The sequence below is a fragment of the Stenella coeruleoalba genome (genome assembly GCF_951394435.1).
Source record: "Stenella coeruleoalba genome assembly, contig: scaffold_58, whole genome shotgun sequence".
Lineage (NCBI taxonomy): Eukaryota > Metazoa > Chordata > Mammalia > Artiodactyla > Delphinidae > Stenella > Stenella coeruleoalba.
In genome coordinates this window covers 1,517,955-1,542,124 of record NW_027645882.1, presented here as the reverse complement: position 1 = coordinate 1,542,124, position 24,170 = coordinate 1,517,955, and the positions used below count along the sequence as shown (strand labels likewise).

At 44.0% G+C, this 24,170-nt stretch overlaps 1 long non-coding RNA gene across 8 annotated transcripts in view; it reads left to right on the top strand.

The window, feature by feature from the left end:
- The window catches only part of LOC307181492, a 2,017,432-nt gene that overhangs the window by 488,606 nt on the left and 1,504,656 nt on the right, over positions 1-24,170 (top strand). For all 8 annotated transcript variants that reach the window (XR_013826904.1, XR_013826905.1, XR_013826906.1 and 5 more), the window contains exon 3: positions 8,439-8,520. This is a non-coding gene — a long non-coding RNA (uncharacterized lncRNA). The remainder of the gene's footprint in view (positions 1-8,438; positions 8,521-24,170) is intronic.

The window sequence follows — 24,170 nt, the reverse complement described above, 5'->3', positions numbered from 1 at the left end:
ATATTTGAACACGTCTCCCGTTCACATGGTTGATCATACTTGGGTTCCACATGCATGTTTTAGCTGAAGGAAGAATACCTTAAACCTGGGTAGTTGAAACCCGTGGAATGGGTACCATGCAATATGACTTCAAAGGGTCTTCATTTGCTCACCGAACCTCTCCAATCCTATCACTGCTGCGTTTATGCCCCTGTACACATGCTTGATTCTCTTTCGGAGACATAGCAATCCATAGGTTTTAAGATACTTACTAGTCAGGTACATTCTTAGGCGTTTAATATGCGGTGTTGAGTCCATTTCATTGAGCAAGGAGTAGCTCTTGTCTATTCCATATTTGGCTTAAGGAACTTTATCTGTGCTCATTTCAATCTCTGGTTTTATGCAGCACCCCAACTCACCTTTCCCCTTAAGCAAGCATAAGTTGTTTTTCTAAATTTGAGTCCCTGTTCTGTTCTGTAATTCAGTTCCTGTGTAGCCAAGTTTACATTCCGTGTTTTACTGATATCTTATGATGTTTCTTTTTCTGTGTGACTTACTTTAGTTAGAATCATCATACCTGAATCCACTCATTGTGCTGCTAAGTGCCTGATGACATAGATTTCATTGCTGAGTGATATTGCTTTGTAAGTAAATACCACAACTTCTTTATCCATTTTTCACTTTCTGCGATGTTGAACTTGTACTGTAAACGAGGTTCTTGTAAACAGAGCCGTTCCAAACTTTGGGGTGGCTGTGTGTTTTTGATTTTAATTTCCCTAAGCTATAGGACCATAAGTGGAAGTGCCCTAGGTTCTGTTGCTTTGTTTTTTAGATGTTTCAGGAAACACCATACACTTCTCCCGAGTGGTTGTTGGCAATTTACATCCCGCCCATCAGCATAACAAGGCTCCCAGTTCTCTATGGCCTGTCCTGCCTTTCTGGATTTTACACTTTTTTCAGATGGCCCTTTTGACCGGGGGGAAGTGAGACTTCATTGTAGTGCAGATTTCCTTTGCAAGCTTGCTTGGTTGGCCAAAAAGGGCGTATGCGTTTTTTCCTGAATATATTCAGGAAAAAACGCATACGCCCTTTTTGGCCAAGTGCATCATTGTGGACGTTCTGCCTCTTTTCCTATGCTTTCAATGCAATTCCTGTCTACCTCCTGAAATCGGTTTCCTGCAATTCTGCCCCGCTTTCAAGTCCTCTTGGCAGCCTTACTTCAGTCTATTTTTGGACGATAGCTGTCATTTATAACTCTGCAGGTTTGTGAATTACAGTGCCCCTGAGCTCCTTTCTTCAACTCGCTTTCTTGTGAGCTGGCCGCAACACCGCAGGATGGCTTCAGGCCCTAATCTGGTTCCGGTACGGCACGCTGAGCCTTTGGTTATTTCCTCTTCCTGGTGGGAAATGAGAGTTAAATTTGCCCGTCCAGACACCTCCAGCTAGCCTTTCATTGGTTCTCGCTATTCCTGTTCATCTTCCGCAGAAATTGCAAACTGGGCCAAACAGGAGGTTAAAGGCACTGACTCTCCAAGTGGGGAGAGTGTTAGTAAAGCCTCTGGAATGTTGCACCCGAGTACCAGGGGAGGAAAACTGAGACATATTTGAACACGTCTCCCGTTCACATGGTTGATCATACTTGGGTTCCACATGCATGTTTTAGCTGAAGGAAGAATACCTTAAACCTGTAGAGTTGAGACCCGTGTAATGGGTACCATGCAATATGACTTCAAAGGGTCTTCATTTGCTCACCGAACCTCTCCAATCCTATCACTGCTGCGTTTAAGACCCCGTACACATGCTTGATTCTCTTTCGGAGACATAGCAATCCATAGGTTTTAAGATACTTGCTAGTCAGGTACATTCTTAGGCGTTTAATATGCGGTGTTGAGTCCATTTCGTTGAGCAAGGAGTAGCTCTTGTCTATTCCATATTTGACTTAAGGAACTTTATCTGTGCTCATTTCAATCTCTGGTTTTATGCAGCACCCCAACTCACCTTTCCCCTTAAGCAAGCATAAGTTGGTTTTCTAAATTTGAGACCCTGTTCTGTTCTGTAATTCAGTTCCTGTGTAGCCAAGTTTACATTCCGTGTATTACTGATATCTTATGATGTTTCTTTTTCTGTGTGACTTATTTCAGTTAGAATCATCACACCTGAATCCACTCATTGTGATGCTAAGGGCCTGATGACATAGATTTCATTGCTGAGTGATATTGCTTTGTAAGTAAATACCACAACTTCTTTATCCATTTTTCACTTTCTGCGATGTTGAACTTGTACTGTAAACGAGGTTCTTGTAAACAGAGGCGTCCCAAACTTTGGGGTGGCTGTGTCTTTTTGATTTTAATTTCCCTAAGCTATAGGACCATAAGTGGCAGTGCCCTAGGCTCTGTTGCTTTGTTTTTTAGATGTTTCAGGAAACACCATACACTTCTCCCGAGTGTCTGTTGGCAATTTACATCCCGCCCATCAGCATAACAAGGCTCCCAGTTCTCCATGGCCTGTCCTGCCTTTCTGGATTTTACACTTTTTTCAGATGGCCCTTTTGACCGGGGGGAAGTGAGACTTCATTGTAGTGCAGATTTCCTTTGCAAGCTTGCTTGGTTGGCCAAAAAGGGCGTATGCGTTTTTTCCTGAATATATTCAGGAAAAAACGCATATGCCCTTTTTGGCCAAGTGCATCATTGTGGACGTTCTGCCTCTTTTCCTATGCTTTCAATGCAATTCCAGTCTACCTCCTGAAATCGGTTTCCTGCAATTCTGCCCCGCTTTCAAGTCCTCTTGGCAGCCTTACTTCAGTCTATTTTTGGACGATAGCTGTCATTTATAACTCTGCAGGTTTGTGAATTACAGTGCCCCTGAGCTCCTTTCTTCAACTCGCTTTCTTGTGAGCTGGCCGCAACACCGCAGGATGGCTTCAGGCCCTAATCTGGTTCCGGTACGGCACGCTGAGCCTTTGGTTATTTCCTCTTCCTGGTGGGAAATGAGAGTTAAATTTGCCCGTCCAGACACCTCCAGCTAGCCTCTCATTGGTTCTCGCTATTCCTGTTCATCTTCCGCAGAAATTGCAAACTGGGCCAAACAGGAGGTTAAAGGGACTGACTCTCCAAGTGGGGAGAGTGTTAGTAAAGCGTCTGGAATGTTGCACCCGAGTACCAGGGTACGAAAACTGAGACATATTTGAACACGTCTCCCGATCACATGGTTGATCATACTCTAGGTTCCACATGCATGTTTTAGCTGAAGGAAGAATACCTTAAACCTGGGTAGTTGAAACCCGTGGAATGGGTACCATGCAATATGACTTCAAAGGGTCTTCATTTGCTCACCGAACCTCTCCAATCCTATCACTGCTGCGTTTATGCCCCTGTACACATGCTTGATTCTCTTTCGGAGACATAGCAATCCATAGGTTTTAAGATACTTACTAGTCAGGTACATTCTTAGGCGTTTAATATGCGGTGTTGAGTCCATTTCGTTGAGCAAGGAGTAGCTCTTGTCTATTCCATATTTGGCTTAAGGAACTTTATCTGTGCTCATTTCAATCTCTGGTTTTATGCAGCACCCCAACTCACCTTTCCCCATAAGCAAGCATAAGTTGGTTTTCTAAATTTGAGACCCTGTTCTGTTTTGGAATGCAGTTCCTGTGTAGCCAAGTTTACATTCCGTGTATTAGTGATATCTTATGATGTTTCTTTTTCTGTGTGACTTATTTCAGTTAGAATCATCGTACCTGAATCCACTCATTATGCTGCTACGGGCCTGATGACATAGATTTCATTGCTGAGTGATACTGCATTGTACGTAAGTACCACATGTTCTTTATCCATTTTTCACTTTCTGTGATATTGAACTTGTACGGTAAACGAGGTTCTTGTAAACGGAGGCGTCCCAAACTTTGGGGTGGCTGTGTCTTTTTGATTTTAATTTCCCTAAGCTATAGGACCATAAGTGGAAGTGCCCTAGGCTCTGTTGCTTTGTTTTTCAGATGTTTCAGGAAACACCATACACTTCTCCCGAGTGGTTGTTGGCAATTTACATCCCGCCCATCAGCATAACAAGGCTCCCAGTTCTCCATGGCCTGTCCTGCCTTTCTGGATTTTACACTTTTTTCAGATGGCCCTTTTGACCGGGGGGAAGTGAGACTTCATTGTAGTGCAGATTTCCTTTGCAAGCTTGCTTGGTTGGCCAAAAAGGGCGTATGCGTTTTTTCCTGAATATATTCAGGAAAAAACGCATACGCCCTTTTTGGCCAAGTGCATCATTGTGGACGTTCTGCCTCTTTTCCTATGCTTTCAATGCAATTCCAGTCTACCTCCTGAAATCGGTTTCCTGCAATTCTGCCCGGCTTTCAAGTCCTCTTGGCAGCCTTACTTCAGTATATTTTTGGACGATAGCTGTCATTTATAACTCTGCAGGTTTGTGAATTACAGTGCCCCTGAGCTCCTTTCTTCAACTCGCTTTCTTTTGAGCTGGCCGCAACACCGCAGGATGGCTTCAGGCCCTAATCTGGTTCCGGTACGGCACGCTGAGCCTTTGGTTATTTCCTCTTCCTGGTGGGAAATGAGAGTTAAATTTGCCCGTCCAAACACCTCCAGCTAGCCTCTCATTGGTTCTCGCTATTCCTGTTCATCTTCCGCAGAAATTGCAAACTGGGCCAAACAGGAGGTTAAAGGCGCTGACTCTCCAAGTGGGGAGAGTGTTAGTAAAGCGTCTGGAATGTTGCACCCGAGTACCAGGGGAGGAAAACTGAGACATATTTGAACACGTCTCCCGTTCACATGGTTGATCATACTTGGGTTCCACATGCATGTTTTAGCTGAAGGAAGAATACCTTAAACCTGGAGAGTTGAGACCCGTGTAATGGGTACCATGCAATATGACTTCAAAGGGTCTTCATTTGCTCACCAAACCTCTCCAATCCTATCACTGCTGCGTTTATTCCCCTGTACACATGCTTGATTCTCTTTCGGAGACATAGCAATCCATAGGTTTTAAGATACTTGCTAGTCAGGTACATTCTTAGGCGTTTAATATGCGGTGTTGAGTCCATTTCGTTGAGCAAGGAGTAGCTCTTGTCTATTCCATATTTGGCTTAAGGAACTTTATCTGTGCTCATTTCAATCTCTGGTTTTATGCAGCACCCCAACTCAGCTTTACCCTTAAGCAAGCATAAGTTGGTTTTCTAAATTTGAGACCCTGTTCTGTTCTGTAATTCAGTTCCTGTGTAGCCAAGTTTACATTCCGTGTATTACTGATATCTTATGATGTTTCTTTTTCTGTGTGACTTATTTCAGTTAGAATCATCATACCTGAATCCACTCATTGTGCTGCTAAGGGCCTGATGACACAGATTTCATTGCTGAGTGATATTGCTTTGTAAGTAAATACCACAACTTCTTTATCCATTTTTCACTTTCTGCGATGTTGAACTTGTACTGTAAACGAGGTTCTTGTAAACAGAGCCGTTCCAAACTTTGGGGTGGCTGTGTCTTTTTGATTTTAATTTCCCTAAGCTATAGGACCATAAGTGGAAGTGCCCTAGGTTCTGTTGCTTTGTTTTTTAGATGTTTCAGGAAACACCATACACTTCTCCCGAGTGGTTGTTGGCAATTTACATCCCGCCCATCAGCATAACAAGGCTCCCAGTTCTCCATGGCCTGTCCTGCCTTTCTGGATTTTACACTTTTTTCTGATGGCCCTTTTGACCGGGGGGAAGTGAGACTTCATTGTAGTGCAGATTTCCTTTGCAAGCTTGCTTGGTTGGCCAAAAAGGGCGTATGCGTTTTTTCCTGAATATATTCAGGAAAAAACGCATACGCCCTTTTTGGCCAAGTGCATCATTGTGGACGTTCTGCCTCTTTTCCTATGCTTTCAATGCAATTCCAGTCTACCTCCTGAAATCGGTTTCCTGCAATTCTGCCCCGCTTTCAAGTCCTCTTGGCAGCCTTACTTCAGTATATTTTTGGACGATAGCTGTCATTTATAACTCTGCAGGTTTGTGAATTACAGTGCCCCTGAGCTCCTTTCTTCAACTCGCTTTCTTTTGAGCTGGCCGCAACACCGCAGGATGGCTTCAGGCCCTAATCTGGTTCCGGTACGGCATGCTGAGCCTTTGGCTATTTCCTCTTCCTGGTGGGAAATGAGAGTTAAATTTGCCCGTCCAGACACCTCCAGCTAGCCTCTCATTGGTTCTCGCTATTCCTGTTCATCTTCCGCAGAAATTGCAAACTGTGCCAAACAGGAGGTTAAAGGCGCTGACTCTCCAAGTGGGGAGAGTGTTAGTAAAGCGTCTGGAATGTTGCACCCGAGTACCAGGGGAGGAAAACTGAAACATATTTGAACACGTCTCCCGATCACATGGTTGATCATACTCTGGGTTCCACATGCATATTTTAGCTGAAGGAAGAATACCTAAAACCTGGGTAGTTGAAACCCGTGGAATGGGTACCATGCAATATGACTTCAAAGGGTCTTCATTTGCTCACCGAACCTCTCCAATCCTATCACTGCTGCGTTTATGCCCCTGTACACATGCTTGATTCTCTTTCGGAGACATAGCAATCCATAGGTTTTAAGATACTTACTAGTCAGGTACATTCTTAGGCGTTTAATATGCGGTGTTGAGTCCATTTCGTTGAGCAAGGAGTAGCTCTTGTCTAGTCCATATTTGGCTTAAGGAACTTTATCTGTGCTCATTTCAATCTCTGGTTTTATGCAGCACCCCAACTCAGCTTTACCCTTAAGCAAGCATAAGTTGGTTTTCTAAATTTGAGACCCTGTTCTGTTTTGGAATGCAGTTCCTGTGTAGCCAAGTTTACATTCCGTGTATTAGTGATATCTTATGATGTTTCTTTTTCTGTGTGACTTATTTCAGTTAGAATCATCGTACCTGAATCCACTCATTATGCTGCTACGGGCCTGATGACATAGATTTCATTGCTGAGTGATACTGCATTGTACGTAAGTACCACAAGTTCTTTATCCATTTTTCACTTTCTGTGATATTGAACATGTACGGTGAACGAGGTTCTTGTAAACGGAGGCGTCCCAAACTTTGGGGTGGCTGTGTCTTTTTGATTTTAATTTCCCTAAGCTATAGGACCATAAGTGGAAGTGCCCTAGGCTCTGTTGCTTTGTTTTTTAGATGTTTCAGGAAACACCATACACTTCTCCCGAGTGGTTGTTGGCAATTTACATCCCGCCCATCAGCATAACAAGGCTCCCAGTTCTCCATGGCCTGTCCTGCCTTTCTGGATTTTACACTTTTTTCAGATGGCCCTTTTGACCGGGGGGAAGTGAGACTTCATTGTAGTGCAGATTTCCTTTGCAAGCTTGCTTGGTTGGCCAAAAAGGGCGTATGCGTTTTTTCCTGAATATATTCAGGAAAAAACGCATACGCCCTTTTTGGCCAAGTGCATCATTGTGGACGTTCTGCCTCTTTTCCTATGCTTTCAATGCAATTCCAGTCTACCTCCTGAAATCGGTTTCCTGCAATTCTGCCCCGCTTTCAAGTCCTCTTGGCAGCCTTACTTCAGTATATTTTTGGACGATAGCTGTCATTTATAACTCTGCAGGTTTGTGAATTACAGTGCCCCTGAGCTCCTTTCTTCAACTCGCTTTCTTTTGAGCTGGCCGCAACACCGCAGGATGGCTTCAGGCCCTAATCTGGTTCCGGTACGGCACGCTCAGCCTTTGGTTATTTCCTCTTCCTGGTGGGAAATGAGAGTTAAATTTGTCCGTCCAGACACCTCCAGCTAGCCTCTCATTGGTTCTCGCTATTCCTGTTCATCTTCCGCAGAAATTGCAAACTGGGCCAAACAGGAGGTTAAAGGCGCTGACTCTCCAAGTGGAGAGAGTGTTAGTAAAGCGTCTGGAATGTTGCACCCGAGTACCAGGGGAGGAAAACTGAGACATATTTGAACACGTCTCCCGTTCACATGGTTGATCATACTTGGGTTCCACATGCATGTTTTAGCTGAAGGAAGAATACCTTAAACCTGGAGAGTTGAGACCCGTGTAATGGGTACCATGCAATATGAATTCAAAGGGTCTTCATTTGCTCACTGAACCTCTCCAATCCTATCACTGCTGCGTTTATGCCCCTGTACACATGCTTGATTCTCTTTCGGAGACATAGCAATCCATAGGTTTTAAGATACTTGCTAGTCAGGTACATTCTTAGGCGTTTAATATGCGGTGTTGAGTCCATTTCGTTGAGCAAGGAGTAGCTCTTGTCTATTCCATATTTGGCTTAAGGAACTTTATCTGTGCTCATTTCAATCTCTGGTTTTATGCAGCACCCCAACTCACCTTTACCCTTAAGCAAGCATAAGTTGGTTTTCTAAATTTGAGACCCTGTTCTGTTCTGTAATTCAGTTCCTGTGTAGCCAAGTTTACATTCCGTGTATTACTGATATCTTATGATGTTTCTTTTTCTGTGTGACTTATTTCAGTTAGAATCATCATACCTGAATCCACTCATTGTGCTGCTAAGGGCCTGATGACTCAGATTTCATTGCTGAGTGATATTGCTTTGTAAGTAAATACCACAACTTCTTTATCCATTTTTCACTTTCTGCGATGTTGAACGTGTACTGTAAACGAGGTTCTTGTAAACAGAGCCGTTCCAAACTTTGGGGTGGCTGTGTCTTTTTGATTTTAATTTCCCTAAGCTATAGGACCATAAGTGGAAGTGCCCTAGGTTCTGTTGCTTTGTTTTTTAGATGTTTCAGGAAACACCATACACTTCTCCCGAGTGGTTGTTGGCAATTTACATCCCGCCCATCAGCATAACAAGGCTCCCAGTTCTCCATGGCCTGTCCTGCCTTTCTGGATTTTACACTTTTTTCAGATGGCCCTTTTGCCCGGGGGGAAGTGAGACTTCATTGTAGTGCAGATTTCCTTTGCAAGCTTGCTTGCTTGGCCAAAAAGGGCGTATGCGTTTTTTCCTGAATATATTCAGGAAAAAACGCATACGCCCTTTTTGGCCAAGTGCATCATTGTGGACGTTCTGCCTCTTTTCCTATGCTTTCAATGCAATTCCAGTCTACCTCCTGAAATCGGTTTCCTGCAATTCTGCCCCGCTTTCAAGTCCTCTTGGCAGCCTTACTTCAGTCTATTTTTGGACGATAGCTGTCATTTATAACTCTGCAGGTTTGTGAATTACAGTGCCCCTGAGCTCCTTTCTTCAACTCGCTTTCTTTTGAGCTGGCCGCAACACCGCAGGATGGCTTCAGGCCCTAATCTGGTTCCCTCCCGGCATGCTGAGCCTTTGGTTAATTCCTCTTCCTGGTGGGAAATGAGAGTTAAATTTGCCCGTCCAGACACCTCCAGCTAGCCTCTCATTGGTTCTCGCTATTCCTGTTCATCTTCCGCAGAAATTGCAAACTGGGCCAAACAGGAGGTTAAAGGGACTGACTCTCCAAGTGGGGAGAGTGTTAGTAAAGCGTCTGGAATGTTGCACCCGAGTACCAGGGTACGAAAACTGAGACATATTTGAACACGTCTCCCGATCACATGGTTGATCATACTCTAGGTTCCACATGCATGTTTTAGCTGAAGGAAGAATACCTTAAACCTGGGTAGTTGAAACCCGTGGAATGGGTACCATGCAATATGACTTCAAAGGGTCTTCATTTGCTCACCGAACCTCTCCAATCCTATCACTGCTGCGTTTATGCCCCTGTACACATGCTTGATTCTCTTTCGGAGACATAGCAATCCATAGGTTTTAAGATACTTACTAGTCAGGTACATTCTTAGGCGTTTAATATGCGGTGTTGAGTCCATTTCGTTGAGCAAGGAGTAGCTCTTGTCTATTCCATATTTGGCTTAAGGAACTTTATCTGTGCTCATTTCAATCTCTGGTTTTATGCAGCACCCCAACTCACCTTTCCCCTTAAGCAAGCATAAGTTGGTTTTCTAAATTTGAGACCCTGTTCTGTTTTGGAATGCAGTTCCTGTGTAGCCAAGTTTACATTCCGTGTATTAGTGATATCTTATGATGTTTCTTTTTCTGTGTGACTTATTTCAGTTAGAATCATCGTACCTGAATCCACTCATTATGCTGCTACGGGCCTGATGACATAGATTTCATTGCTGAGTGATACTGCATTGTACGTAAGTACCACAAGTTCTTTATCCATTTTTCACTTTCTGTGATATTGAACATGTACGGTAAACGAGGTTCTTGTAAACGGAGGCGTCCCAAACTTTGAGGTGGCTGTGTCTTTTTGATTTTAATTTCCCTAAGCTATAGGACCATAAGTGGAAGTGCCCTAGGCTCTGTTGCTTTGTTTTTCAGATGTTTCAGGAAACACCATACACTTCTCCCGAGTGGTTGTTGGCAATTTACATCCCGCCCATCAGCATAACAAGGCTCCCAGTTCTCCATGGCCTGTCCTGCCTTTCTGGATTTTACACTTTTTTCAGATGGCCCTTTTGACCGGGGGGAAGTGAGACTTCACTGTAGTGCAGATTTCCTTTGCAAGCTTGCTTGGTTGGCCAAAAAGGGCGTATGCGTTTTTTCCTGAATATATTCAGGAAAAAACGCATACGCCCTTTTTGGCCAAGTGCATCATTGTGGACGTTCTGCCTCTTTTCCTATGCTTTCAATGCAATTCCAGTCTACCTCCTGAAATCGGTTTCCTGCAATTCTGCCCCGCTTTCAAGTCCTCTTGGCAGCCTTACTTCAGTATATTTTTGGACGATAGCTGTCATTTATAACTCTGCAGGTTTGTGAATTACAGTGCCCCTGAGCTCCTTTCTTCAACTCGCTTTCTTTTGAGCTGGCCGCAACACCGCAGGATGGCTTCAGGCCCTAACCTGGTTCCAGTACGGCACGCTGAGCCTTTGGTTATTTCCTCTTCCTGGTGGGAAATAGAGTTAAATTTGCCCGTCCAAACACCTCCAGCTAGCCTCTCATTGGTTCTCGCTATTCCTGTTCATCTTCCGCAGAAATTGCAAACTGGGCCAAACAGGAGGTTAAAGGCGCTGACTCTCCAAGTGGGGAGAGTGTTAGTAAAGCGTCTGGAATGTTGCACCCGAGTACCAGGGGAGGAAAACTGAGACATATTTGAACACGTCTCCCGTTCACATGGTTGATCATACTTGGGTTCCACATGCATGTTTTAGCTGAATGAAGAATACCTTAAACCTGGAGAGTTGAGACCCGTGTAATGGATACCATGCAATATGACTTCAAAGGGTCTTCATTTGCTCACCGAACCTCTCCAATCCTATCACTGCTGCGTTTATGCCCCTGTACACATGCTTGATTCTCTTTCGGAGACATAGCAATCCATAGGTTTTAAGATACTTGCTAGTCAGGTACATTCTTAGGCGTTTAATATGCGGTGTTGAGTCCATTTCGTTGAGCAAGGAGTAGCTCTTGTCTATTCCATATTTGGCTTAAGGAACTTTATCTGTGCTCATTTCAATCTCTGGTTTTATGCAGCACCCCAACTCACCTTTCCCCTTAAGCAAGCATAAGTTGGTTTTCTAAATTTGAGACCCTGTTCTGTTCTGTAATTCAGTTCCTGTGTAGCCAAGTTTACATTCCGTGTATTACTGATATCTTATGATGTTTCTTTTTCTGTGTGACTTATTTCAGTTAGAATCATCATACCTGAATCCACTCATTGTGCTGCTAAGGGCCTGATGACACAGATTTCATTGCTGAGTGATATTGCTTTGTAAGTAAATACCACAACTTCTTTATCCATTTTTCACTTTCTGCGATGTTGAACTTGTACTGTAAACGAGGTTCTTGTAAACAGAGCCGTTCCAAACTTTGGGGTGGCTGTGTCTTTTTGATTTTAATTTCCCTAAGCTATAGGACCATAAGTGGAAGTGCCCTAGATTCTGTTGCTTTGTTTTTTAGATGTTTCAGGAAACACCATACACTTCTCCCGAGTGGTTGTTGGCAATTTACATCCCGCCCATCAGCATAACAAGGCTCCCAGTTCTCCATGGCCTGTCCTGCCTTTCTGGATTTTACACTTTTTTCAGATGGCCCTTTTGACCGGGGGGAAGTGAGACTTCATTGTAGTGCAGATTTCCTTTGCAAGCTTGCTTGGTTGGCCAAAAAGGGCGTATGCGTTTTTTCCTGAATATATTCAGGAAAAAACGCATACGCCCTTTTTGGCCAAGTGCATCATTGTGGACGTTCTGCCTCTTTTCCTATGCTTTCAATGCAATTCCAGTCTACCTCCTGAAATCGGTTTCCTGCAATTCTGCCCCGCTTTCAAGTCCTCTTGGCAGCCTTACTTCAGTCTATTTTTGGACGATAGCTGTCATTTATAACTCTGCAGGTTTGTGAATTACAGTGCCCCTGAGCTCCTTTCTTCAACTCGCTTTCTTTTGAGCTGGCCGCAACACCGCAGGATGGCTTCAGGCCCTAATCTGGTTCCGGTACGGCATGCTGAGCCTTTGGTTATTTCCTCTTCCTGTTGGGAAATGAGAGTTAAATTTGCCCGTCCAGACACCTCCAGCTAGCCTCTCATTGGTTCTCGCTATTCCTGTTCATCTTCCGCAGAAATTGCAAACTGTGCCAAACAGGAGGTTAAAGGCGCTGACTCTCCAAGTGGGGAGAGTGTTAGTAAAGCGTCTGGAATGTTGCACCCGAGTACCAGGGTACGAAAACTGAGACATATTTGAACACGTCTCCCGATCACATGGTTGATCATACTCTAGGTTCCACATGCATGTTTTAGCTGAAGGAAGAATACCTTAAACCTGGGTAGTTGAAACCCGTGGAATGGGTACCATGCAATATGACTTCAAAGGGTCTTCATTTGCTCACCGAACCTCTCCAATCCTATCACTGCTGCGTTTATGCCCCTGTACACATGCTTGATTCTCTTTCGGAGACATAGCAATCCATAGGTTTTAAGATACTTACTAGTCAGGTACATTCTTAGGCGTTTAATATGCGGTGTTGAGTCCATTTCGTTGAGCAAGGAGTAGCTCTTGTCTATTCCATATTTGGCTTAAGGAACTTTATCTGTGCTCATTTCAATCTCTGGTTTTATGCAGCACCCCAACTCACCTTTCCCCTTAAGCAAGCATAAGTTGGTTTTCTAAATTTGAGACCCTGTTCTGTTTTGGAATGCAGTTCCTGTGTAGCCAAGTTTACATTCCGTGTATTAGTGATATCTTATGATGTTTCTTTTTCTGTGTGACTTATTTCAGTTAGAATCATCGTACCTGAATCCACTCATTATGCTGCTACGGGCCTGATGACATAGATTTCATTGCTGAGTGATACTGCATTGTACGTAAGTACCACAAGTTCTTTATCCATTTTTCACTTTCTGTGATATTGAACATGTACGGTAAACGAGGTTCTTGTAAACGGAGGCGTCCCAAACTTTGAGGTGGCTGTGTCTTTTTGATTTTAATTTCCCTAAGCTATAGGACCATAAGTGGAAGTGCCCTAGTCTCTGTTGCTTTGTTTTTCAGATGTTTCAGGAAACACCATACACTTCTCCCGAGTGGTTGTTGGCAATTTACATCCCGCCCATCAGCATAACAAGGCTCCCAGTTCTCCATGGCCTGTCCTGCCTTTCTGGATTTTACACTTTTTTCAGATGGCCCTTTTGACCGGGGGGAAGTGAGACTTCACTGTAGTGCAGATTTCCTTTGCAAGCTTGCTTGGTTGGCCAAAAAGGGCGTATGCGTTTTTTCCTGAATATATTCAGGAAAAAACGCATACGCCCTTTTTGGCCAAGTGCATCATTGTGGACGTTCTGCCTCTTTTCCTATGCTTTCAATGCAATTCCAGTCTACCTCCTGAAATCGGTTTCCTGCAATTCTGCCCCGCTTTCAAGTCCTCTTGGCAGCCTTACTTCAGTATATTTTTGGACGATAGCTGTCATTTATAACTCTGCAGGTTTGTGAATTACAGTGCCCCTGAGCTCCTTTCTTCAACTCGCTTTCTTTTGAGCTGGCCGCAACACCGCAGGATGGCTTCAGGCCCTAATCTGGTTCCAGTACGGCACGCTGAGCCTTTGGTTATTTCCTCTTCCTGGTGGGAAATGAGAGTTAAATTTGCCCGTCCAAACACCTCCAGCTAGCCTCTCATTGGTTCTCGCTATTCCTGTTCATCTTCCGCAGAAATTGCAAACTGGGCCAAACAGGAGGTTAAAGGCGCTGACTCTCCAAGTGGGGAGAGTGTTAGTAAAGCGTCTGGAATGTTGCACCCGAGTACCAGGGGAGGAAAACTGAGACATATTTGAACACGTCTCCCGTTCACATGGTTGATCATACTTGGGTTCCACATGCATGTTTTAGCTGAAGGAAGAATACCTTAAACCTGGAGAGTTGAGACCCGTGTAATGGATACCATGCAATATGACTTCAAAGGGTCTTCATTTGCTCACCGAACCTCTCCAATCCTATCACTGCTGCGTTTATGCCCCTGTACACATGCTTGATTCTCTTTCGGAGACATAGCAATCCATAGGTTTTAAGATACTTGCTAGTCAGGTACATTCTTAGGCGTTTAATATGCGGTGTTGAGTCCATTTCGTTGAGCAAGGAGTAGCTCTTGTCTATTCCATATTTGGCTTAAGGAACTTTATCTGTGCTCATTTCAATCTCTGGTTTTATGCAGCACCCCAACTCACCTTTCCCCTTAAGCAAGCATAAGTTGGTTTTCTAAATTTGAGACCCTGTTCTGTTCTGTAATTCAGTTCCTGTGTAGCCAAGTTTACATTCCGTGTATTACTGATATCTTATGATGTTTCTTTTTCTGTGTGACTTATTTCAGTTAGAATCATCATACCTGAATCCACTCATTGTGCTGCTAAGGGCCTGATGACACAGATTTCATTGCTGAGTGATATTGCTTTGTAAGTAAATACCACAACTTCTTTATCCATTTTTCACTTTCTGCGATGTTGAACTTGTACTGTAAACGAGGTTCTTGTAAACAGAGCCGTTCCAAACTTTGGGGTGGCTGTGTCTTTTTGATTTTAATTTCCCTAAGCTATAGGACCATAAGTGGAAGTGCCCTAGGTTCTGTTGCTTTGTTTTTTAGATGTTTCAGGAAACACCATACACTTCTCCCGAGTGGTTGTTGGCAATTTACATCCCGCCCATCAGCATAACAAGGCTCCCAGTTCTCCATGGCCTGTCCTGCCTTTCTGGATTTTACACTTTTTTCAGATGGCCCTTTTGACCGGGGGGAAGTGAGACTTCATTGTAGTGCAGATTTCCTTTGCAAGCTTGCTTGGTTGGCCAAAAAGGGCGTATGCGTTTTTTCCTGAATATATACAGGAAAAAACGCATACGCCCTTTTTGGCCAAGTGCATCATTGTGGACGTTCTGCCTCTTTTCCTATGCTTTCAATGCAATTCCAGTCTACCTCCTGAAATCGGTTTCCTGCAATTCTGCCCCGCTTTCAAGTCCTCTTGGCAGCCTTACTTCAGTATATTTTTGGACGATAGCTGTCATTTATAACTCTGCAGGTTTGTGAATTACAGTGCCCCTGAGCTCCTTTCTTCAACTCGCTTTCTTTTGAGCTGGCCGCAACACCGCAGGATGGCTTCAGGCCCTAATCTGGTTCCGGTACGGCATGCTGAGCCTTTGGTTATTTCCTCTTCCTGTTGGGAAATGAGAGTTAAATTTGCCCGTCCAGACACCTCCAGCTAGCCTCTCATTGGTTCTCGCTATTCCTGTTCATCTTCCGCAGAAATTGCAAACTGTGCCAAACAGGAGGTTAAAGGCGCTGACTCTCCAAGTGGGGAGAGTGTTAGTAAAGCGTCTGGAATGTTGCACCCGAGTACCAGGGGAGGAAAACTGAAACATATTTGAACACGTCTCCCGATCACATGGTTGATCATACTCTGGGTTCCACATGCATATTTTAGCTGAAGGAAGAATACCTAAAATCTGGGTAGTTGAAACCCGTGGAATGGGTACCATGCAATATGACTTCAAAGGGTCTTCATTTGCTCACCGAACCTCTCCAATCCTATCACTGCTGCGTTTATGCCCCTGTACACATGCTTGATTCTCTTTCGGAGACATAGCAATCCATAGGTTTTAAGATACTTACTAGTCAGGTACATTCTTAGGCGTTTAATATGCGGTGTTGAGTCCATTTCGTTGAGCAAGGAGTAGCTCTTGTCTATTCCATATTTGGCTTAAGGAACTTTATCTGTGCTCATTTCAATCTCTGGTTTTATGCAGCACCCCAACTCACCTTTCCCCTTAAGCAAGCATAAGTTGGTTTTCTAAATTTGAGACCCTGTTCTGTTTTGGAATGCAGTTCCTGTGTAGCCAAGTTTACATTCCGTGTATTAGTGATATCTTATGATGTTTCTTTTTCTGTGTGACTTATTTCAGTTAGAATCATCGTACCTGAATCCACTCATTATGCTGCTACGGGCCTGATGACATAGATTTCATTGCTGAGTGATACTGCATTGTACGTAAGTACCACAAGTTCTTTATCCATTTTTCACTTTCTGTGATATTGAACTTGTACGGTAAACGAGGTTCTTGTAAACGGAGGCGTCCCAAATTTTGGGGTGGCTGTGTCTTTTTGATTTTAATTTCCCTAAGCTATAGAACCATAAGTGGAAGTGCCCTAGGCTCTGTTGCTTTGTTTTTTAGATGTTTCAGGAAACACCATACACTTCTCCCGAGTGGTTGTTGGCAATTTACATCCCGCCCATCAGCATAACAAGGCTCCCAGTTCTCCATGGCCTGTCCTGCCTTTCTGGATTTTACACTTTTTTCAGATGGCCCTTTTGACCGGGGGGAAGTGCGACTTCATTGTAGTGCAGATTTCCTTTGCAAGCTTGCTTGGTTGGCCAAAAAGGGCGTATGCGTTTTTTCCTGAGGAAAAAACGCATACGCCCTTTTTGGCCAAGTGCATCATTGTGGACGTTCTGCCTCTTTTCCTATGCTTTCAATGCAATTCCAGTCTACCTCCTGAAATCGGTTTCCTGCAATTCTGCCCCGCTTTCAAGTCCTCTTGGCAGCCTTACTTCAGTCTATTTTTGGACGATAGCTGTCATTTATAACTCTGCAGGTTTGTGAATTACAGTGCCCCTGAGCTCCTTTCTTCAACTCGCTTTCTTGTGACCTGGCCGCAACACCGCAGGATGGCTTCAGGCCATAATCTGGTTCCGGCACGGCATGCTGAGCCTTTGGTTAATTCCTCTTCCTGGTGGGAAATGAGAGTTAAATTTGCCCGTCCAGACACCTCCAGCTAGTCTCTCATTGGTTCTTGCTATTCCTGTTCATCTTCCGCAGAAATTGCAAACTGGGCCAAACAGGAGGTTAAAGGGACTGACTCTCCAAGTCGGGAGAGTGTTAGTAAAGCGTCTGAAATGTTGCACCCGAGTACCAGGGGAGGAAAACTGAGACATATTTGAACACGTCTCCCGATCACATGGTTGATCATACTCTGGGTTCCACATGCATGTTTAGCTGAAGGAAGAATACCTAAAACCTGGGTAGTTGAAACCCGTGGAATGGGTACCATGCAATATGACTTCAAAGGGTCTTCATTTGCTCACCGAACCTCTCCAATCCTATCACTGCTGCGTTTATGCCCCTGTACACATGCTTGATTCTCTTTCGGAGACATAGCAATCCATAGGTTTTAAGATACTTCCTAGTCAGGTACATTCTTAGGCATTTAATATGCGATGTTGAGTCCATTTCATTGAGCAAGGAGTAGCTCTTGTCTATTCCATATTTGGCTTAAGGAACTTTATCTGTGCTCATTTCAATCTCTGGTTTTATGCAGCACCCCAACTCACCTTTACCCTTAAGCAAGCATAAGTTGGTTATCTAAATTTGAGAACCTGTTCTGTTTTGGAATTCAGTTCCTGTGTAGCCAAGATTCCATTCCGTGTATTACTGATATCTTATGATGTTTCTTTTTCTGTGTGACATATTTCAGTTAGAATCATCATACCTGAATCCACTCACTGTGCTGCTAAGGGCCTGATGACACAGATTTCATTGCTGAGTGATATTGCTTTGTAAGTAAATACCACAACTTCTTTATCCATTTTTCACTTTCTGCGATGTTGAACTTGTACTGTAAACGAGGTTCTTGTAAACAGAGCCGTTCCAAACTTTGGGGTGGCTGTGTCTTTTTGATTTTAATTTCCCTAAGCTATAGGACCATAAGTGGAAGTGCCCTAGGTTCTGTTGCTTTGTTTTTTAGATGTTTCAGGAAACACCATACACTTCTCCCGAGTGGTTGTTGGCAATTTACATCCCGCCCATCAGCATAACAAGGCTCCCAGTTCTCCATGGCCTGTCCTGCCTTTCTGGATTTTACACTTTTTTCAGATGGCCCTTTTGACCGGGGGGAAGTGAGACTTCATTGTAGTGCACATTTCCTTTGCAAGCTTGCTTGGTTGGCCAAAAAGGGCGTATGCGTTTTTTCCTGAATATATTCAGGAAAAAACGCATACGCCCTTTTTGGCCAAGTGCATCATTGTGGACGTTCTGCCTCTTTTCCTATGCTTTCAATGCAATTCCAGTCTACCTCCTGAAATCGGTTTCCTGCAATGCTGCCCCGCTTTCAAGTCCTCTTGGCAGCCTTACTTCAGTCTATTTTTGGACGATAGCTGTCATTTATAACTCTGCAGGTTTGTGAATTACAGTGCCCCTGGGCTCCTTTCTTCAACTCGCTTTCTTGTGACCTGGCCGCAACACCGCAGGATGGCTTCAGGCCCTAATCTGGTTCCGGCCCGGCATGCTGAGCCTTTGGTTAATTCCTCTTCCTGGTGGGAAATGAGAGTTAAATTTGCCCGTCCAGACACCTCCAGCTAGCCTCTCATTGGTTCTCGCTATTCCTGTTCATCTTCCACAGAAATTGCAAACTGGGCCAAACAGGAGGTTAAAGGGACTGACTCTCCAAGTGGGGAGAGTGTTAGTAAAGCGTCTGGAATGTTGCACCCGAGTACCAGGGGAGGAAAACTGAGACATATTTGAACACGTCTCCCGATCACATGGTTGATCATACTCTAGGTTCCACATGCATGTTTTAGCTGAAGGAAGAATACCTTAAACCTGGGTAGTTGAAACCCGTGGAATGGGTACCATGCAATATGACTTCAAAGGGTCTTCATTTGCTCACCGAACCTCTCCAATCCTATCACTGCTGCGTTTATGCCCCTGTACACATGCTTGATTCTCTTTCGGAGACATAGCAATCCATAGGTTTTAAGATACTTACAAGTCAGGTACATTCTTAGGCGTTTAATATGCGGTGTTGAGTCCATTTCGTTGAGCAAGGAGTAGCTCTTGTCTATTCCATATTTGGCTTAAGGAACTTTATCTGTGCTCATTTCAATCTCTGGTTTTATGCAGCACCCCAACTCACCTTTACCCTTAAGCAAGCATAAGTTGTTTTTCTAAATTTGAGACACTGTTCTGTTCTGTAATTCAGTTCCTGTGTAGCCAAGTTTACATTCCGTGTATTACTGATATCTTATGATGTTTCTTTTTCTGTGTGACTTATTTCAGTTAGAATCATCATACCTGAATCCACTCATTGTGCTGCTAAGGGCCTGATGACATAGATTTCATTGCTGAGTGATACTGCATTGTACGAAAGTACCACAAGTTCTTTATCCATTTTTCACTTTCTGCGATGTTGAACTTGTACTGTAAACGAGGTTCTTGTAAACAGAGCCGTTCCAAACTTTGGGGTGGCTGTGTCTTTTTGATTTTAATTTCCCTAAGCTACAGGACCATAAGTGAAAGTGCCCTAGGCTCTGTTGCTTTGTTTTTTAGATGTTTCAGGAAACACCATACACTTCTCCCAAGTGTCTGTTGGCAATTTACATCCCGCCCATCAGCATAACAAGGCTCCCAGTTTTCAATGGCCTGTTGCCTTTCTGGATTTTACACTTTTTTCAGATGGCCCTTTTGACCGGGGGGAAGTGAGACTTCATTGTAGTGCAGATTTTCTTTGCAAGCTTGCTTGGTTGGCCAAAAAGGGCGTATGCGTTTTTTCCTGAATATATTCAGGAAAAAACGCATACGCCCTTTTTGGCCAAGTGCATCATTGTGGACGTTCTGCCTCTTTTCCTATGCTTTCAATGCAATTCCAGTCTACCTCCTGAAATCGGTTTCCTGCAATTCTGCCCCGCTTTCAAGTCCTCTTGGCAGCCTTACTTCAGTCTATTTTTGGACGATAGCTGTCATTTATAACTCTGCAGGTTTGTGAATTACAGTGCCCCTGAGCTCCTTTCTTCAACTCGCTTTCTTGTGAGCTGGCCGCAACACCGCAGGATGGCTTCAGGCCATAATCTGGTTCCGGCCCGGCATGCTGAGCCTTTGGTTAATTCCTCTTCCTGGTGGGAAATGAGAGTTAAATTTGCCCGTCCAGACACCTCCAGCTAGCCTCTCATTGGTTCTCGCTATTCCTGTTCATCTTCCGCAGAAATTGCAAACTGGGCCAAACAGGAGGTTAAAGGCGCTGACTCTCCAAGTGGGGAGAGTGTTAGTAAAGCGTCTGGAATGTTGCACCCGAGTACCAGGGGAGGAAAACTGAGACATATTTGAACACGTCTCCCGATCACATGGTTGATCATACTCTAGGTTCCACATGCATGTTTTAGCTGAAGGAAGAATACCTTAAACCTGGGTAGTTGAAACCCGTGGAATGGGTACCATGCAATATGACTTCAAAGGGTCTTCATTTGCTCACCGAACCTCTCCAATCCTATCACTGCTGCGTTTATGCCCCTGTACACATGCTTGATTCTCTTTTGGAGACATAGCAATCCATAGGTTTTAAGATACTTACTAGTCAGGAACATTCTTAGGCGTTTAATATGGGGTGTTGAGTCCATTTCGTTGAGCAAGGAGTAGCTCTTGTCTATTCCATATTTGGCTTAAGGAACTTTATCTGTGCTCATTTCAATCTCTGGTTTTATGCAGCACCCCAACTCACCTTTCCCCTTAAGCAAGCATAAGTTGGTTTTCTAAATTTGAGACCCTGTTCTGTTCTGTAATTCAGTTCCTGTGTAGCCAAGTTTACATTCCGTGTATTACTGATATCTTATGATGTTTCTTTTTCTGTGTGACTTATTTCAGTTAGAATCGTCATACCTGAATCCACTCATTGTGCTGCTAAGGGCCTGATGACACAGATTTCATTGCTGAGTGATATTGCTTTGTAAGTAAATAGCACAACTTGTTTATCCATTTTTCACTTTCTGCGATGTTGAACTTGTACTGTAAACGAGGTTCTTGTAAACAGAGCCGTTCCAAACTTTGGGGTGGCTGTGTCTTTTTGATTTTAATTTCCCTAAGCTATAGGACCATAAGTGGAAGTGCCCTAGGTTCTGTTGCTTTGTTTTTCAGATGTTTCAGGAAACACCATACACTTCTCCCGAGTGGTTGTTGGCAATTTACATCCCGCCCATCATCATAACAAGGCTCCCAATTCTCCATGGCCTGTCCTGCCTTTCTGGATTTTACACTTTTTTCAGATGGCGCTTTTGACCGGGGGGAAGTGAGACTTCATTGTAGTGCAGATTTCCTTTGCAAGCTTGCTTGGTTGGCCAAAAAGGGCGTATGCGTTTTTTCCTGAATATATTCAGGAAAAAACGCATACACCCTTTTTGGCCAAGTGCATCATTGTGGACGTTCTGCCTCTTCTCCTATGCTTTCAATGCAATTCCAGTCTACCTCCTGAAATCGGTTTCCTGCAATTCTGCCCCGCTTTCAAGTCCTCTTGGCAGCCTTACTTCAGTCTGTTTTTGGACGATAGCTGTCATTTATAACTCTGCAGGTTTGTGAATTACAGTGCCCCTGAGCTCCTTTGTTCAACTCGCTTTCTTTTGAGCTGGCCGCAACACCGCAGGATGGCTTCAGGCCCTAATCTGGTTCCGGTACGGCACGCTGAGCCTTTGGTTATTTCCTCTTCCTGGTGGGAAATGAGAGTTAAATTTGCCCGTCCAGGCACCTCCAGCTAGCCTCTCATTGGTTCTCGCTATTCCTGTTCATCTTCCACAGAAATTGCAAACTGGGCCAAACAGGAGGTTAAAGGCGCTGACTCTCCAAGTGGGGAGAGTGTTAGTAAAGCGTCTGGAATGTTGCACCCGAGTACCAGGGGAGGAAAACTGAGACATATTTCAACACGTCTCCCGTTCACATGGTTGATCATACTTGGGTTCCACATGCATGTTTTAGCTGAAGGAAGAATACCTAAAACCTGGGTAGTTGAAACCCGTGGAATGGGTACCATGCAATATGACTTCAAAGGGTCTTCATTTGCTCACCGAACCTCTCCAATCCTATCACTGCTGCGTTTATGCCCCTGTACACATGCTTGATTCTCTTTCGGAGACATAGCAATCCATAGGTTTTAAGATACTTACTAGTCAGGTATATTCTTAGGCGTTTAATATGCGGTGTTGAGTCCATTTCGTTGAGCAAGGAGTAGCTCTTGTCTATTCCATATTTGGCTTAAGGAACTTTATCTGTGCTCATTTCAATCTCTGGTTTTATGCAGCAACCCAACTCACCTTTCCCCTTAAGCAAGCATAAGTTGGTTTTCTAAATTTGAGAAGCTGTTCTGTTTTGGAATTCAGTTCCTGTGTAGCCAAGTTTACATTCCGTGTATTAGTGATATCTTATGATGTTTCTTTTTCTGTGTGACTTATTTCAGTTAGAATCATCGTACCTGAATCCACTCATTATGCTGCTACGGGCCTGATGACATAGATTTCATTGCTGAGTGATACTGCATTGTACGTAAGTACCACAAGTTCTTTATCCATTTTTCACTTTCTGCGATGTTGAACTTGTACTGTAAACGAGGTTCTTGTAAACAGAGCCGTTCCAAACTTTGGGGTGGCTGTGTCTTTTTGATTTTAATTTCCCTAAGCTATAGGACCATAAGTGGCAGTGCCCTAGGCTCTGTTGCTTTGTTTTTTAGATGTTTCAGGAAACACCATACACTTCTCCGGAGTGTCTGTTGGCAATTTACATCCCGCCCATCAGCATAACAAGGCTCCCAGTTCTCCATGGCCTGTCCTGCCTTTCTGGATTTTACACTTTTTTCAGATGGCCCTTTTGCCCGGGGGGAAGTGAGACTTCATTGTAGTGCAGATTTCCTTTGCAAGCTTGCTTGGTTGGCCAAAAAGGGCGTATGCGTTTTTTCCTGAATATATTCAGGAAAAAACGCATACGCCCTTTTTGGCCAAGTGCATCATTGTGGACGTTCTGCCTCTTCTCCTATGCTTTCAATGCAATTCCAGTCTACCTCCTGAAATCGGTTTCCTGCAATTCTGCCCCGCTTTCAAGTCCTCTTGGCAGCCTTACTTCAGTCTATTTTTGGACGATAGCTGTCATTTATAACTCTGCAGGTTTGTGAATTACAGTGCCCCTGAGCTCCTTTCTTCAACTCGCTTTCTTGTGACCTGGCCGCAACACCGCAGGATGGCTTCAGGCCCTAATCTGGTTCCGGCACGGCACGCTGAGCCTTTGGTTAATTCCTCCTCCTGGTGGGAAATGAGAGTTAAATTTGCCCGTCCAGACACCTCCAGCTAGTCTCTCATTGGTTCTTGCTATTCCTGGTCATCTTCCGAAGAAATTGCAAACTGGGCCAAACAGGAGGTTAAAGGGACTGACTCTCCAAGTGGGGAGAGTGTTAGTAAAGCGTCTGGAATGTTGCACCCGAGTACCAGGGTACGAAAACTGAGACATATTTGAACACGTCTCCCGATCACATGGTTGATCATACTTGGGTTCCACATGCATGTTTTAGCTGAAAGAAGAATACCGTAAACCTGGAGAGTTAAGACCCGTGCAATGGGTACCATGCAATATGACTTCAAAGGGTCTTCATTTGCTCACCGAACCTCTCCAATCCTATCACTGCTGCGTTTATGCCCCTGTACACATGCTTGATTCTCTTTCAGAGACATAGCAATCCATAAGTTTTTAAGATACTTACTAGTCAGGTACATTCTTAGGTGTTTAATATGCGGTGTTGAGTCCATTTCGTTGAGCAAGGAGTAGCTCTTGTCTATTCCATATTTGACTTAAGGAACTTTATCTGTGCTCATTTCAATCTCTGGTTTTATGCAGCACCCCACCTCACCTTTACCCTTAAGCAAGCATAAGTTGGTTTTCTAAATTTGAGACCCTGTTCTGTTCTGTAATTCAGTTCCTGTGTAGCCAAGTTTACATTC